At 35.5% G+C, this 18,223-nt stretch overlaps 1 protein-coding gene across 1 annotated transcript in view; it reads left to right on the plus strand.

Moving 5' to 3' along the window:
• The first annotated feature begins 341 nt into the window (after nucleotides 1–341).
• The window catches only part of rhea (Talin_middle and talin-RS domain-containing protein rhea), a 709,058-nt gene continuing 691,176 nt past the window's right edge, over nucleotides 342–18,223 (plus strand). Inside the window, exon 1 of the mRNA XM_090405775.1 lies at nucleotides 342–641. The gene's annotated coding sequence lies outside the window, so the exon portion shown is untranslated. The remainder of the gene's footprint in view (nucleotides 642–18,223) is intronic.

Genomic DNA, 18,223 nt, shown 5'->3' on the forward strand with positions numbered 1-18,223 from the left:
GTTATACAACAATGAGTAGGTGGGAGCAGATAACGTAATATCAAAACATGTGTTTATAAGCAGCGCTAACAAACTTTATGGTCATTTTTTTCTCTGACAGTATTAGAAATTATGCAAACTCTCTTAACGTGATATACAAAACATAAGTAGGCATTTTGCAATATATGAATTATTGTTTCATAATTTAGAAAACTAGGACAGAATAGCAAACTCAGTGAGCTTGTGGCTGAATCCTTATATGGACCGTCCCAGCAGAGTGTGTTGGTGTCAGTTTCGCGGAAATAGGTTGCTGTAGTAATACACAGCTTCAGACACAGTTTGTGTTCAGCTGAACAGGAACACGTGTGTCACAGGTACGAAATTTCTGTCATCCGGCGTGAACTTCACAAGTATTCTCTAAGATATGAATCCCTGTATAATAAAAATATTTTAACTACCCATAATAGCGTAGAACAGTAGTGACTTGCCTTCAACGAATAGTTTCAATTTAGGACGTAAGCTGCAACTGGTTAAGACGATCAACTGCAGCTTTCTACTTCCTGTGAGTCTGACGTCACTTAAGGCGCCATCTTGGAGTATCAAGGGTGTGCCGTGAAGACGACGAAAGATACGTGAGGGGATATTGACTTTATTTTTCTTAGGTATGTATAGATTTTTTTGGGATTTTTATGTTAAACTCTAGGGCGGATTTAGTTCCTATCGTGTTTTGTTTCATCATTAAGTGCTTTATATATTGTACGCATTTTCAACCCTTGCGGAACAAGGTATGAGGCAATCCAAAGATATCAACGTGCTATGTTGCCTCGGAGAAAAAGTTACGACTATTTAATGTTTAAGCTTCTTACATTGCACACTGCTTACGAGGGGAATAAATTTATCATTCCATATAAAACAGATGAACTAATTCGTGCACACTATATATCCTCGTTTCATTAATAGCTTTGTATTGTTTACATTTTTGCTCCCGGCCTGTGTGACATGCAGTGACACTAATTTACTGTCACTGGGAAATTTTCCCATTTTATCATTCTAATGGTTGATTTAGTTTTAATTTTTAAGACTTATTACTTTTTTATGTAATATATTACAGGAAATAATATTGTGAGACATTTATGGAATATGGATAGCCAAATTCTTTTGCACATTAAGTCTTAATACCTTTTGATAGTTGCGGTATTTGAGTAAAGGTCATATAAAGCTCTCCGCATTTTATTGCGTTACGCTTCAAATATTGTTATAGATTGCTAAATCGACGTTGTAATCGTAAATCGTATTATATAACATTTCAGTGCATTTAGTTGTCCTGGTTTTTATATTAATAGAAAGTTTTTGAATGTGTCCTAGTGTGCGTTTTCAAAATACTGTATTGAAGAGATAAGCCAGATGGAACCACTGCAACTAGTAATTTACTTAATTAGTGGTGTATTATTCAGAACATTTATAACTTATGTACTGGTAGTCATATATGTTGGGAAGAAAAAAATTAGCATACGTGATTGGAAAAAAAAATTAACTTTTAAAGCCCTCTGTAGGCGTTAATTTCTTCAAACTGAGGTGAAAAACTGTTTATGAACAAACAAAGAACCACGTATGTCATAGGTAATTATATTTTGAGTGTAATGATACCCCCCCCTTTTTTTTTATCTGTCTTGTAATACTCTGATCTATTTTCACCATTCCCGAACCGTATATCATAACTTCACAACGTTAGTATTTGTAAACATCGTTTAATAGAACATGAAATTCTGTAACGCAGAATGTGATTTAACATTATCTTCACATTAAAAAGAAAAAAATGCTTTGGGATGCTCTTTTAAGATCGCTGGTATTGTAATTGAAAAATATCTAAAATGTTGAAGTTGCTGTGCATAGTTTTGAAAGGAATATTGGATGTTGTATAGCTGATGGCTCTACAAGAATAGCACAAATGAATGACATACAGAATACAACAAGGTAACAATAAATCAGATATCACAACTTCCAAAAGTTTCCACACTATTTTTTTTATTTATTTTTTCTCTGATAGCAGCATCAAGGGGAATTTGTACAATAATCAGGAAGTGCAAAATATAAAAATATGCGACTCAAAAAGAATGACTTACGTTTTTGTACCAAATAATTGGCTGGCCTGGTTAGCTAAGTGATTAGTATATCCACCAACAAGCTGAGGGGTCAAATCCTGGCATGAGTGTTTGTGATTGTTTTTAGATGAATTTCATCACCTGGTGTAAGATCACCACATCATTTATTGGAAGCTTGAAGTGGCTTGAAAAAGTTTCATTTTTGGCCTAGAGAAGGGTTACTGAATTATGTAGAAAATAAATAAAAATAGAAAAAAAAATCCCTTGTTCACCCACAGTACTAAAGTGCTATTGGCTTATAACCTTTTGTGGATGGGCATCACATTAAAAATTTAAGATCACCTTATATGCACGAGTCATCTATCATATTTGTTTTGCATAGTATGTAGGTGGTGGTTGGCATAATAAGAATGTGTTGTGCTGTAGTTTGGGTTGCCATGCAAGTGACTTGCATTGCTTCACTGGAATTACTTGAAGTAATGAGGCTGGAAATTGTTTTCAAGGTAGTCATATTTCAGTACCTTCTTACCAATTTCATGTTTTCTGTAGAGACATGAGCAGCATTTCTAAGTGCACTCTTTGATTAAGAGTGCATGTTAGTGTTTTCTCTACTGCAAATTTGTAACTTTTCCCAGTCTGACACTCCCAGTTCTTGCCACAAGAACGGTTTTATAGACTAGGATTGCAATTTGCATGGTATTTGAAAATCATTTAACCAGTCTCTCAGCAGACAGTGAATTGCATATGTGAAAGATGCATTACTTATATATGCTGCTCTTTTAGTTCTTAATCATTACCTCATTCAAAAAAAAAAAACTTATTTATCCTGTGAATTGTGTGAAATGTCCATTGCTATTTATCAGAACAACGTATAACATAATCGGAAAGTGAACTGTTTAACAACCATTTGTACACCTTTGTGTACAACCTCAGATAAAATTAGAAAAAAAGTATCAACAGAGAGAGAGAGAGAGAGTTTAGTAAATGTTATACAACTAATGAACTTAAACCAGATGTTGAATATAACATTGATGTCAGAAGTGGCTCATTGTTGTGATGTGCTGTGTAACTTCTGTCAGTTTACCAATATATTTACTGATATACAGTTGTTAGATATACTGACCAAAGCTTCTTCCAAGTGAGACCGTGGTTTTTTTTGTTACATTGGGTTGGGCATCTTATATTTCAGCAGCTTCTTTAAATTGAATATAGTTGTAGAATTCAATGTATAGCATTCCCATGAGTTGCCAGCATACTTGGTGTATTGCTTGGATGGTATGAAATACCAGTCTTGATTTATGTGCTTTCCGCCCCCCACATGTTTGATATGTTCTTTAAGGCAGATTTCTCCTGATGAACCCATCTGTCCAACATAAGAGGTGCAGCATGCAAAGAGAAGAAAAGAGAATTTTATATACTCTTGGTTGCTTAAGAGGATTTTGGTGCCTTTTTTTTTTTGTTGTTGTTGTGGTGTAAAGGCAACTTTCAAGTCGTATTGCTTAAGTAATTTTGCTATCTTATCTATAACATTTTTAATGATGGCACCTTTTATAGTTTTCTGTTATATATTCAGGGGAGTGTAAAATGGTCTGTTTAAGATGTCAATGGGTTTAAGATTGTAGCTGTTTTTTGGAGTATATCTCTAAGATATATTATTTCTTGTTATCATTGGATATAGTGAATGCTCTGTCTTTTGAGTTTTTTTTTTTTTTATGAAGCCCTGTTTTTTGGGCAGGATAAATGGTGCAGAGTAGCATGTAGGCATCTTCCAGTGCTGAAGTTTTTCTGTAGATCCTTAAAATGAAAGTGTGGCATGATTTTTCACTGAGATCTGTATATCTAGGAAAGGGAGTGATCTGCCCCTAACTAGATTTTGTGGTTTAAGCTGTTAATTCTGACATGTTGATGCTATGTTCATCATATGGTTTAAGTTCATTTCTTGTATTTAGTTAGTAATGCAAGGAATCTCTCTGATACTTTTTTTTTTTCCAATTTATATATATATAAAATTGGATCTGAAGATGTATGTGATAATAAGTACAAAATTAGTCATTAAACAGTTATTTTTCTGATTATTATGTGGCTCCTCCCTGATAAATAGCAATAATTATTGTTTTTTAGTGAAGCATAGATTTTTGTGTACCATCATGTTTGCTGTAGTGATTGATTCGATAATTCTCTTAGAAAAAAGCAGTGAAAGATGTAGTTGTTTGAACTCTTATTATATCTCATGTTTGTCAGATGCAATTTGACTATCGAATTTGATGTATTTTATTTACCTGTTGTTTTGCATATTGTAACCATATCTCAGTTTTTATGTACTTCCATGAGGAATTGGACATTCAAAATGTAGGAAATTAACAACCATATTTGCCAACTTGGTTGACTGGGGATAGTGCTTCTGTTCTATCTCTGTGAGCATCTATGTTTATATCTTTAGGAAATAGGTGAATTTCATTGTCTGGTATAAAGCCACCACTTTACTTAAATATAAAGAGCCAACAGGCTTCATTTCGGGGATATAAACATTAATTAAATTAAGGGGAAATACCAAAGAATAGTGATCAGAACTTTCCCCACCTTTGCAATGATTGCCCGTGTTTGTACTACGTTCTAGGACTACTTGCATTCAGCTCACGCTAGTATTCGCCGATACTTTTATAGTTTTTTATACTATATTCGGCATGAAACTCTCTGATTCCAATCTTTGAGCCACCACTTTACTTTATAAAGGCCTGAAGTGGCTTGAAAAGGTTCAATTTTTGGTTTCAAGCCTCATGTTTTCAGATTATCTATTCTGAAATACATATTAAACACTGAGATAATTCTCATTATCTCAGGGTTTAATATGTATTTTTTTAAATTTAATTTATTTTAATTAATTTTTTTTTTTTTTTTTTTGGTCTCCCACACATGAATAGCTACATTAGTACTATGGGTGGACTAAAGATTTTATTTTTATTTTTATAATTTTTATTCATTTTTTACCTAGTCCAGAAACCCTGCTCTAGAAACCAAACATGGAACTTTTTCAAGCCACTTGCAGCCTCTAATAAGTGGGTTTACAGGCTATCTCACACTAGGTACTGAAGTCATCATGAACCACCTAATGTATCATTACATCCATGTCTAAAGTGAGATTTAAACCTGCAACCTTTTGGTCGGAGAGCAAATATGCTAGCTACTTGGCCAACCAGGCCAGCAACCTTTCACACGTGGGATTCACATAAAAGGGAGGCAGCATGGCCCTACAGCATGAGAAATATCACCATCAAATTCATTTATAACCTGATATTTTGATGGCTTTTTCTGTGTCAGTTTAAACCAAACTGAATTGGTGATATCAAAATGATCAGTTAGTACTTTTTTTTTTATTGGATTGCATTATTTAAAAGATCCCCTCTGGGTGTTGTATTTTATAGTAGTTATGTCTGCATCCCATCCATCTTCCCACAGTGTTGTTCCCTAATATTACAATCTCTATTACAGATTCCACCCAACAGTAACTATACAACAGATTTGCATGCAATTCAGCTCAGCTTGAGCATATCAAAGAAAACTTCTACCAGAAGTGTGTGATTCATACAGACTCTTTGAGTTCTTTATAGGAATCTCCTCTCCAGTGTATAATCTACATTTAGTATTTCGGCTCTTACACAAAATAAAGACCCTTAATTTGTATGTTTGGTTGTGTTGGATTTCCAGCCACTTTGGAATTAAAGAAAATGACATCGCAAATGCAGCTGCTAGATCAGCTCATACCTTATCGACCTAATGTTTGTCGGTCCCTTATACTGACCACACACAGCTTATAAAATCAAAGTTGCACAATGGATACTCATGGTAGGAAGCACTGATGAACAAATTACATGAGAAAGCCTGACATTAAGTGCTGGCAGTCGAGTCAGTGTAGGAACAGAAGAGAGGAAGTTGTTCTTGCTAGGCTCTGCATAGGGCACAATAATTTCACACATTATTATTTACTGAGGGCTGATGACCCACCTATGTGTGGGAAATGCAACACTGCGACATTCATCTTATCAATGGTGGAGTGCTAACACTTCACACAAGAGAGAAATTACATTTTTATCTGGCTGAGCCTTATATACTCAGACAGATGCTATCAGATTCAGACAGATTGCATGATATTTTTAGATTAAAAAAAAACAAACATTAATTTATTCAATGGCATTATGTAAATGAATTTTTCAGTTCAGGCATCTGAGTTGTAGGAAATTGTTTACTTGGTAAGGTAACCAACCAGCCCTATTCAAAACTCTCAACCTGGAGGACTAGGGTATCTCTCTTGGTCTGGCCCTTACCTTTTGACCTATCCAGCTAGAGAGACCCTACTTTATTAGCTTGGCTACCATTGGCATAGCTCTTGAGGTCTGTAGAGATGAGATTTTTAAGATCAAATAAAGGCTGCACAAAATTGGACCATATAAGAAATGAAGACATCAGAAAGGAGCTAGATGTTTACAACATAAATTAAAACAAACAAACAAACATTAATTTATTCAACGGCATTATGTAGATGAATTTTCCAGTTCAGGCATCTGAGTTGTACGAAATTGTTTACCAAGTAAACAATTTCCTACAACTCAGCCCTATTCAAAACTCTCAACCTGGAGGACTAGGGTATCTCTCTCTCTCTCTTGGTCTCCCTTTTACCTTTTGACCTATCCAGCTAGAGAGACCCTACCATTAGCATGGCTACCATTGGCATAGCTCTTGAGGTCTGTAGAGATAAGATTTTTAAGATCAATTAAAGGCTGCACAAAATTTGACCATATAAGAAATGAAGACATCAGAAAGGAGCTAGATATTTACAACATAAATGAAAAGATCAAGGAATATAGAGCAAAATGGAAAGAACATCTATTTTGGATGTAAAGATATAACTATCAAAAGAGGTGGATAGATATAGACCAAAGGAGGGGGGGGAGGTGGAGGAAGACCAGCTGCAAGATGTAAAGACTAGTGAAGACTGAACAGGCAAAGACCTAATCTTCGAAGAGAAATGTAGATGCCACATTGTAAATACTAAACTTTGTACATACATTTTATTTACTTGTTTCCATTCTAATAACTTTGCACAATATTTTGTATTATTCACTATTTTATATCATTGTAACTATTTAACTACCACCACCCTGTGTACTACTGTAACACATGGCCTAGCACAGTATGACCTTTGCTGTCCTTGTGCCATAAAACCCCCAAATCAATCACTTCCACAATTTTCCTATTCAGAATCCTCTTGAAGTAATATTATATCAGTCAGTTTTTCTCTTTCTCACCTTGTGTCATCAGGAAATAATTTGTCATCCCTTTTACCATTTTTATATCATCAAGATGCACGTTAAATGAGAGAGCCAAGGATAGAATACATCATTCAGTGTGAATCCCACTCATGGACAGTTGTAAACTTATCATATATGAAGGTCACCTGTGATAGTTGTAAACCTGTAGTTTACAACTATCACAGATAATCCAGAAATCCTGTTCTAGAGAATAAACATAGAACAGAATTTTTTCAGGCCACTTGAGGTCTTTAGTAAGCAAGATGGTATTGCAGTGGATGATGTAATTCATCTGCTATCTAAGTACATTCAGAAATATCCAGCAGGTGCTAATAAGGTTGTGGAGCTGGATCATCACCACAGATTGTTACGGAATACAAAAGAATTTACTGTGCCTTTGACCTGATTGTTTGTTGAGTGTCTTGCAACAGGCATGGATCCAGAGGAATGAAAGGAGGACAAAATACTATCATTGCACAAACTTGTGTTGAGAGAGATATTTCCAGTTATCGACTAGACTATATATCAGCACTCTTGGTTAAGGTATGGGGAGATTTCATTTTGAATACATAAATATTTCAGTTGATAGGCATTGGATTCTCTATATGGTTAGCATGTGATTATAAATGGCGAATCTTGCTTTAGCAAGCTACTTAAATTTATGAAAGAAGTGATAAATATGTTGGATGGGGCTTACATTTGGTTTTGGATTTTGCAAAAGATTTGACAGATCCACATGGCAGGTTGGTATACGAGAGGAGGAAAGTGGGATGGAGAATAGATATGTTGGTTATCAGAAAGATACAATCAGGTTGTTCACAGCATAAACACACTTAAAAAAATATGAGTACTTTATTAAGTTGTTAATATTTAGTTGGATTTCAAACCTGTATTTTCAGAGCACAAACATCTTACAGAATACTCAGCCAGGTAATGAAAGAAATTCAACTTATATCTGAAAATAGAACAAATGTTCTGTCATGGCTCTCCCTGGGGCTGGCTAAAAGAAAGAAAGTTAGTCATTTTAAGACTACACCTAAATATTTGGTAAATTAATGAAGCCATACTTATTAAGATTGGGAGAGTGTTTCATAGCTGATGCTAATTGTTAAAATAGTGTGATGTAGCATACTAGTCTTCTTCCATTTTCTCCTGTGTGTTAGGATATATACAGGAGCATGCCAGTCCTGACTTGCCATTAATGATTATAGCAAATGTAGTTTAATGTTTCTTGATGCAGATAGATACTAATAGATCTGCCAGTCTACCCAAAGCAGGTCGAGTTGCAGGCACATGAAACCTGCACATTCTGGAACCACACACCAGGATGTGCAGGTGGATGAAGCTTGTCTTGGAGAAAATGAATAACAGTTACCTTGGATGTGCCATGGCTGAAAAATAGCACAGAGATTGTATTTGTGAAGCATAGCTATCTTTTCAGATACTCTAGATGTAAGATGGAAATAATGTTTTGTTATATCATCATCAGGTGAAAGAGGAAGTGATGGTGGGTATGTAGTATTTTATAGGAATTGTAGCTATTGACTGTAAATGGTGAAGATGGTGAGTTCTTTGACAAGAGCTTTGTCATTAGAACAAAGCTGTTGTCAGAGCTTTGTCAACCAGACTTGCATAGTCTGGTTCCACTGCAAGTTTGAGTTAGTATTGTTCAGTTGTTTGTTCTCTAAGAATTGGATAGAATGAGGTGGGGAGGGAGAGAAGATCACATTGTGATTCCATCTTCTTCTCCTAAACACAGTTTTTTTTTGGGTGGGGGGGCAAGGTAATGGAAGATATCCTCAGAAAATGAAAAATCATTGGTGCGTATTGAAGGATTCTGTACTTGGGCCACTACTGTTCAACTCATTTTAATGATATTTGATGTGGACTGACAGGGATTTTTTTTTTATTCCACCCACAGAAACTTATTTTAATGTGGGTTGGCAGTGGGTTAGGTAATCTGGAAACCATGCTTATAGAGATAAAACATGGAATTTTTTCAATCATTTTAGGTCTCTTTCATGATAAAAAAAAATTGGATGGGATCTAGCGATGAGAAGGGAATAAATAACAAATTACATGAAGTTTAAACAGAGGGAATATCAGGACTCAGTAATGTTGGTTACAGGGAGAAGTTGCAGAAATGTCAAATGCACCGTTTAGTGCTAGGCAGAAAAGAAGGTGGCATAATAATGGAGATATGACGTTAGCAGGTGGGTACATAGATTATAGTGTAGGAGGGAAATAAGAAGATGCCACCCACAAATTCTGTAAGAGAGACAAACAATGGAGTAAGAGAAATTTTTTACATGCTAAGTGAGTAGAGTTGTTTTGAATTGAGTTTTGCATGTGCTTTTCAGAGAAACATAAACTATGCAGAAGGAGAAAGATATTTTACTTTTAGGATATATAATTAACATCTTTGGTTTGTAGGTGTATATTTTTAAAGGTGTAGATAATTATTTCATTCTGCACTTTCAAAACACCACAATAAAACAATGTATAGTGAATAATCTAAAAGTAAATTGTAATGTAGCAGGAAATTCATTAAGATACCCTAAAAACCTATTTCAAAATAACAGATAAGGAACTTTTTTTTTTTTCTAAAAATTTCAGTGATCTTGCATCTATTGCTTCTGTTCTTTAACCCTAAGAAAGAAAAGACTATAGTTTTTGGATTATTTCCAAGAAATTAGAGAAAAGCCTGGCTAATCCTGAAAAGATTAGCAAGGCTTATCTTTTTTTGGAAATCATCAGAGATAAAATGGTGAAATAAAGAATTGTGACGCTTTATGCCAAATCTATGTTTCCAAATATGGTGATGTATCAGTGATTTTGAGAGTGAAATATAAGAATGCCATTATGCATGATTTTGAATTTTATTCTGTACATGATAGAAAGTGTTGATTATTTTATGAAAGGAACAGCTACTGTGTTTTCCTATATAATGTTTGATTTATTTTTAATAACTGAACTGGGGTGAGAGTGACTGATAGGAATTAAAGATCAGAGGATATATGTTAAAAGTGAGCAGAATAGTTTAAAGGGCTACTTGGATATTGAAAAACGCACTGACAAGTGGGGATAAAGAAGTTATTATCCTTGTTCATGTGACTTAGATACCACCATATCTGTATTGTGCACATATTTGGTTGATAAGAATGAGAATGGTGGAAAGAAAGCAAAGTGATTAATCAAGACTCTTCTCTGGAGTGTTCCTTGTGATGGTAATTTTGGAGGTTTTGCAAGTTAGGAAATTCTGTTGATATGATGAAAACATAAGTTACTAGAGAAATTTATTGAATAGATGCTGAAGAAATTTTTCCAACATATGATGATAATAATCAACTGTTAAGTACTTAATTTTTAACACTAAACTGTTTGAAAGTAAGTTAGTGTGTGTGTGTGTGTATACACATACAATACTTATTGAACGCTATCTTAAAGTTTGAGCTAATTTGAATTGAAAACATAATCAGAGTAGTATAATAGTACTATGAATTTACATTGCAAAAGTCCCATAGTGGGTAGTTGTAGGTTAAGTGTGTTTAAGTATTTAAACAAAATATTTAAAAAACATATTTTGTTTATCTTTAAAAATGTTTAAACAAGCATATGTTAAACATCTTTTTAAAAATGAAAAGATATAAAGAATTCTTAGAAAATGCTTACTAATTGCTTTGAGTTTTTTTTTGACCACATGCTGTTTTTATATGTTGTGTGAAACATTTATCTGTATAGTTATTCTTCAATGAGTTGTTTTGTGCTATGGTCAGGCATTTCATTGAATAACTGGGATATGTGCATGATAACTGGGAAGTTATCATGCACATAATCGAATGTTAGAAGAAAAAGGGAAGATGGATAACAGATTATATTAAATTAATGTAATTTCTTATTTGTGAATACTGTAGCCACATTTTTTTTTTTTTTTTTTAATCTGGCTTGCAAACAAGTGGTTGCCTGTAGCACATCAGTGCTGAGTGGAGAATAAAAAGAATGAAGAAATTTTCGAATAGCTGAAAGTTATATTCTTTGAGGAAGACCGTGAAGGAGGCTATTTCAAAAAACAGAGGTAAACGGAATGAAAGAGAAGTTGGTTCGATGAGTTTGGAGGTGGATGATAAATGGATGTTGATTTCAGCTGTTCATTTTCTTACAGTTTTGAAAGAATGATAATAGCATACCAATAGAACACTCTTATATTGTACTATTAGTGCAATTAAATAAATAAAAATAAAAATTGTATTATTAGTGTTACACAGTGATCAGCATTCATTTTAGACAAATTACGGAGACTACAACTGTGTTAGAAATAATTACATTCATATTGAGCGCGCGCACACACACACACACACACACACACACACACACACAGCACAGAGAGAGAGAGAGAGAGAAGCTATATTACATTTCAACCAGTGAGACAATGATTTGATCAACTGTTATTCTGGCCTGACCTCTAGTGGTGGAAAAAAAAACTACATCAAAGCTATGTTCTATTTATAACATTATCAGAGAACAAATTCATATAGATAGACAGTTGTCAACTGTGTCAGGCAGACTGCTAACAAGAGTATACAAAAGAACATGCAGGTAGGTTATTATGTCTGTACACGAATGGTAGGAGTATCAGAAACAAAGGGGTAGAGTTTGTTGCCTTGGTCAATATGTTGCGACCCCAGATTGTAGGAATTAGCGAGACCTGGCTATCAGAATCAGACCTACTAACTGGTATCGAGTGTCACGGGTACAGCATTTTTAGGAAGGATAGAGTGGATAGGAGAGGAGGGGGCATGCTGCTAATGATATTGGATGACTTAATCCAGTTGGAGTTGAGGCCTATGAATGTAGTAATACTACTAACAATATTTCATGTGGCATTGAGTTTGAAGCCATCTGGTGTGAGGTGGAATCTACCAAGACAAATTACATAGTGGGGTGTTGTTACAGACCTGGTGGATCGGTTGCTGGTGATGAAGAAATGCATCACCAAATGGAAAAGGTGAGCCCAAAAAGAGTAACTTAATGGGAGACTTTAATTATCCAAATATTGATTGGGTAGCAGTAGAATCTCACAAGAAGAATAAAAGTGCATTTATTGAGCTGTTGCGGGACAACTTCCTCAAGCAGCATATGACAGAAGGAACTAGAGGTCAAAGAGTGTTAGATTTGATTATAGTGTCAGAGGGTGTTTCATTTAAAGACTTAAATATTCTGCCTCCAGTTGGTGACAGTGATGAACATTCATAAACTAAGTCACTTGGGAAGTGACTAAGTTTATGAATGTTCCATTCAAAAAAGATTACATGCTGAACTACAAAGCAGGAAATTGTGACCAACTGAGGAGTATACTGAGTTCAGCGGAATGGGATCAGTTGCTGGATGGAAAGAATATCGACAGTGCATGGGAAGCATTTAAACAATACTTAAATGATGCGATATCAGAATGTGTCTCGAGAGTTGAAAGAATAAATAGGGTAGGAGTCAAATGGATGTGTAATCTTATTAAGCAAGAGATTCATAAGAAAAGGACGATGTGGAAGGAATGCTGTTTGCATGAGCATGACGTCCATTATGAACGTTATAAGCAGCAGGCTAGAATAGTCGCAACTGTTGTACGGAAAGCAAAGTCTGATTATGAAAAGAAACTGGCTCTGCGTGCTAAAGACAACCCACAAGAATTCTATCGATATGCTGCGAGTTAAAGAAAGAATGAATATGAAAGAATAACTCTTCTAAATCCAGATTGCGTGGGTTACAGATGCAGAAGAGTTTGTTCAGTTAATGAGTGCCCATTTCATTAAAGCTATCAACCTGGTGAATGCAACATTGAGCTCACTGTTACCTCTTCACTAGATGAAGAAACGCAGATGTGGAGACCGAGGTATTAGAGCTGTTGCACAAACCTGAATAAGAATTCAGCAATAGGGACTGATGGAATATTAGCACGTGCTAAAAAGAGTGTTCAGCTGAACTGCCCATTCCTTTGATCAGGATGTTTAATATGAGTCTCAGAACAGGGAAGAACCTGTAGGAATGGAAGGAATGTATTGTAATTCCATTGCACAAGGGTGGTGCAAAGACTGATGCTGATGTATCCAACTATCGACCAATTACTATCTCAGGAATGGTGGTGAAGATTTTAGAAAAATTGGTTAGGGCCTGCACTCAGAAATGGGTTGACATTGAATCTCTACTTTGCAATTCTATCAATATGCTGCAAGTTAAAGAAAGAATGAATATGAAAGAATAACTCTTCTAAATCCAGATGCTCACATTCTGTAACAATGTTACCATTGAACTAGACAAGGGGAATGGATACACCATGATCCTTTTGGATTTTGCTAAAGCTTTTGACAGAATACTGCATGGCAGACTGCTGCATAAATTGGAAAAAATGGGTTTGGGTTATACAATATTAGCATGGATAAGAGGATGGCTGACTGATAGATATCAAAAAGTGGTATATATGGGATCTGAGTCTGCAAGGTTTAAGGTAACAAGTGATGTACCACAAGGATCAGTGATTGGTCCACTGTTATTCAGTCTGTACATTAATGATGTTGGGAAGGATTTGACAAGCGACATACAGTTATTTGCTGATGATGCAAAGATTGGTAGGGTAATCAGGAATGCTGCTGATATGCAGTCTTTGCAGAATGGTTTGAATAGGCTGGAATTGTGGGCATGGGAAAATGGGTGTCAGTTCAATGTCAGTAAATGTAAAGTCATTCACTTCGGCATGATTAGATATCCAATGTCGTATTATATTGGTGGGATTAGGCTAGAAGAAACTGACGAGGCTTAGGGATCTTGGAGTGCTAATAAATAGGAAGTTGAAGTTTAGGGGCCATGTGGGAAAGATTGCAAATACAACTCAAAAGATAATTGCAATGCTGGAATAGACATTCACATGTAAAGATATTTTGCTTCTTTACAAGGCCTTGATAAGACCTCACTTGGACTATTGTGCGCAGGTCTGGTCTCCGCTGTGATTCTGATACAATGGAGAGAGAGAGAGAGAGAGAGTGCAAAGGAGAGTGTTGAAAATGATATCTGGATTGTGGAATACTGATTATGAAGACAGATTGAGAATTTGTAGACTGTAGACATTCGCAAACAGGAGAAAGAGAGGTGATATGATTGAGACTTACAAACTTCTGAAAGGGTCATACAGGATTTCAATTGATGGAATTTTTCAATTTATGGAGGGTGGGGAAAGGAAGAGAGGGCATCCTTGGAACCTGAGAATGAAGGGTGTGACGGCTAGATTTTTCTCTCAGATGGTTTTGCATGATTGGAATTGATTGCCATTGGATGTTGTGAGTGCAAGCAGTGTGAATTCAAGAATAAGTATGATAAGTGTGTGTAGTATGTGGCCTCCCTTGATGAGTCTTTGACTTCCTGGAGGTCTCTCTTAATAATAATAGTTTTATTACAGCAAAAGTGGTGTCCTCATTTAACATGAGAGTTTTTATATTAGAGTTAAGATCCTGGATTACTTGAAGTCCTATTTATAATTAACTCTTGGACGAAAAGGTTATGTGGGTAGAATATGCGGCTTCCATATTTTTGGGATTTTTAGACTATCATTAATGTTAAAATTAGGGTGGTTGATTTTACAGGCCTCCTTAAATTTATGTTCATACCACATTTTAGTGTGATGTAAACAAGGTGCCTTTCCAGTCAATTCTGTGTAGAGTATTCAGGGCAGGATCAGAAATGTTGGATTTACCATAGTTATTAAATTTAATGTGCTGTTTATGCTCCTTTTTTCGGATGGGAATTATGCGTCCTATATAGGGCAAGTTTTTCAGCTGAGTAGGGCAAATTACAGGTGCAATGAATACGGTTTACTCCAGGGTGTGCCAGTGGAGGAAGTGGATCCTTGGATGAGTTGAATAAGTTCTTTAATTTTTCAGGAGGTTTAAAGCTGGCATTAAGGTTGTATTTCTGTAGTATTCTATTTATTTTTATCTGATATCCCTTTAATGTGTGGAATGGCTAGTTTTATTGTAATCTGGTTTATTTTGTTTTTTTTGGTGCCTGTGAAGAATTTTGTTGATAGTATTTTGGCTGTAACCATTTTTCAGGAAGGTATTGCTGATAACTTTTAATTCATCTTTAAGTGCTTGTTCACTGGAGCTGATCTTCAAAGCCCTGTTTTTTACTGTGTTAATGACCTAGATTTTGGGTGGTGGTAGAAGTTTATGTATATATATATATTGTCCAGTGTGTGTAGGCTTCTGGTAAGAGAAGTCGGCAGGATGGATCCCTAACCTCGGGACAAGAATTGGCTCTGAGGACTGGGCTGGTCAGGCTGGGGTCTGAAGTTAGCATCAGTTAAGTTGGCCAACTTCTTCTGAATAGAGCACTAAGTAGTGCTAGTGAGGCTTTGGATGCACCATCCCAAATGGGTAATCAACATTTCTTGTTTGGACAGATTTTTGGGATTTATACAGTGTTATCAGTTGTGTATGTGTGAAAAGTGGTGTCTTGTGCTGAATAGTACTTTTTTTTACAGCTGCAGAAACTATTGCTGTGATGTGTTTGTACTAGGAAAGGCTGTAGGTCAGTCAAAGAAGAGAAATCTGATCATGTTTTAATATCTGAGTATTATGAGAAATAAAGGGAAATAATGCAGGATCTTGCCGGACCAGATTATCCTCACCTAATTGATGTGAGATGAGGATATTATTATTACCACCCTAAGACCACATGGAGTCAAAGACTCATCTAGGAGGTTCCTTTGTCATACATACAGCTCATCATACTGCATGTTAAACACATTCAAATTCTCTGCAGACATCACACTCTCAGGCAAGGCATTCCAATCATTCACAACTCTGCATGCAAAAAAAACCTGCTTCTCACTCCCTTGCTCACATCCACTTTATACATTTTCCAGAGATGACCTCTTGTTCTCCCCTGATCTCGCACCATTTTATGAAAAACCTCATCAACATTGATCCTATAACTCCTTACCAACTTGTACATCTCTATCATATCGCCCCTCTTCCTCTTATATACTAAACTCTGTAAATTGCATCTTTTCAGTCTTTCCTTATTCAACATTCCAGAGATCAGAAACTACTTTAGTCTGTTGCCTCTGGACCCTTTCCAACATCTCTTCGTCCTTTTGAACCAAGCAACAAAATCTGTGCACAATAGTCCATGCATGGCTTAATCAGAGCCTTATACAATGGAACATGAACCTCCTTACTGCTACAAGTTAGTGTCCTCTGCATCATTCCCAGAATTCATTGTTGTCCTCACAATTTTGGCAATGTGTCTTCTAAATTTTAGATCCTTATCCATAATCACTCCAAGATCTCTTATTTCTCCACCAAGCGTAAATTCTACATCCCATCTTTGTTTCCCAAATTTAAAACCTTACATTTTGCAACATTGAATTAGCATCCCCACTCTCATGCCCATTCACACAGTCTATTCAAGTCTTTTTGTAAGGCCACAACATCTGCTCTACTCCTCATAGTTTGTCCCAACTTTGCATCATCTGCAAACAACTGAATATCCCCATCCAAATCTTCCCCAATATTATTAATGTACAGGTTAAACAGCAATGGCACCACCCCCTGTGGCACATCACTAGTGATTTTCCTCTTCCAGAATATTTCTCCCTCATTGAGAGAGAGTCATTGAGAACAGGTTATTTACTCATATGTATAGGAAAAAGAAATTGGTTGAGCGCTCCTGCATTGGTGGGGAAATCTAAGACGAGAAATTCACCTACCAAACTATAGAGGTGGCTGACAACCCAGTTGCATAAGGTTGAAGGCATACCATAGGATGTAGTTACCCCTGAATTAAGTAATTTGACACTTTCAAATTTTACAATCTGTTGTGTTATTAAAAAAAAGCATAAATGAGTTAGCAGTGAAGGGGTTCTTAATTGTGTTACTTTTGTTGGTGTTGGATGCATTCATCCTGGTGTTAAAGCTGTTTGTAAAGATTAAACAAGAGTGGCCGAAAAGAGACTGATCTAATAATAAATAAATAGTCTGTAGTAAGTTTTAAAATACAGGTTTGCTTGTGAGTTTGAAACATAACACTGAGGATGCTGCTGCTGCACTGGTGTTATGAGTTCATGTTTCTTGGTTTTGTAAATATAGGCTACAGTAAATCAGCACATTGCAGGAGATGTTAATACTACTCATATAGTTCTCTGTGACTAGATTTTATTATAGTTTGTGTTAATGTTTTTTGGATCATAGTTTGGGCTGCACTTGTAATATCTCATTCTTTCCACTATCTTCAGAAGCATTAGTTTGCAGAGTATTTGTATTATTAGGAGGATAAGCTAAGGGAAGGGTTGTAGAAAAGGAGATTTATCCTACATTGATATTTTTACATGTAGTATAAATCTGATTCTGCTGAAATTTGCAGACACTGTACACATCAGATTGTGTAGACAATCAGCATTTTCTACTTCCTCTAAAGAAAATTAGTGATATCATCTTGGGAAGAGGGGGAGGATTATATGAGCAAGTGCTGCAAAAGGAGGATAGGTCCTATAGTTTGACAATGAAACAATAATGATAGCCAAATAACACAGCCTTCTACTTATTTGGTATTTACTTAATTTTTTGCATTATGATATGAGTTTTTTTAGAAGATAAAATGATGTAAATAGTCTAAATTGCAAATTCCACATCTAGCAGAGTTAATAACATTTTGAAATATTTTGCTTTTTGCAGATGATCAGATTTCAACCATAATTGAATATTTCAACAGATTTTTTAATAGTTTGAATACCTTTTTAATAAAGCTTGATATTTCAGATAGTTATAAAAATCTTTCGACAGAGTGTAA

The sequence above is a fragment of the Typopeltis vanoorti genome, chromosome 15 (genome assembly GCF_054136105.1).
Source record: "Typopeltis vanoorti isolate ZY-2024b chromosome 15, IOZ_Tvanoo_1.0, whole genome shotgun sequence".
Taxonomy (NCBI): domain Eukaryota; kingdom Metazoa; phylum Arthropoda; class Arachnida; order Uropygi; family Thelyphonidae; genus Typopeltis; species Typopeltis vanoorti.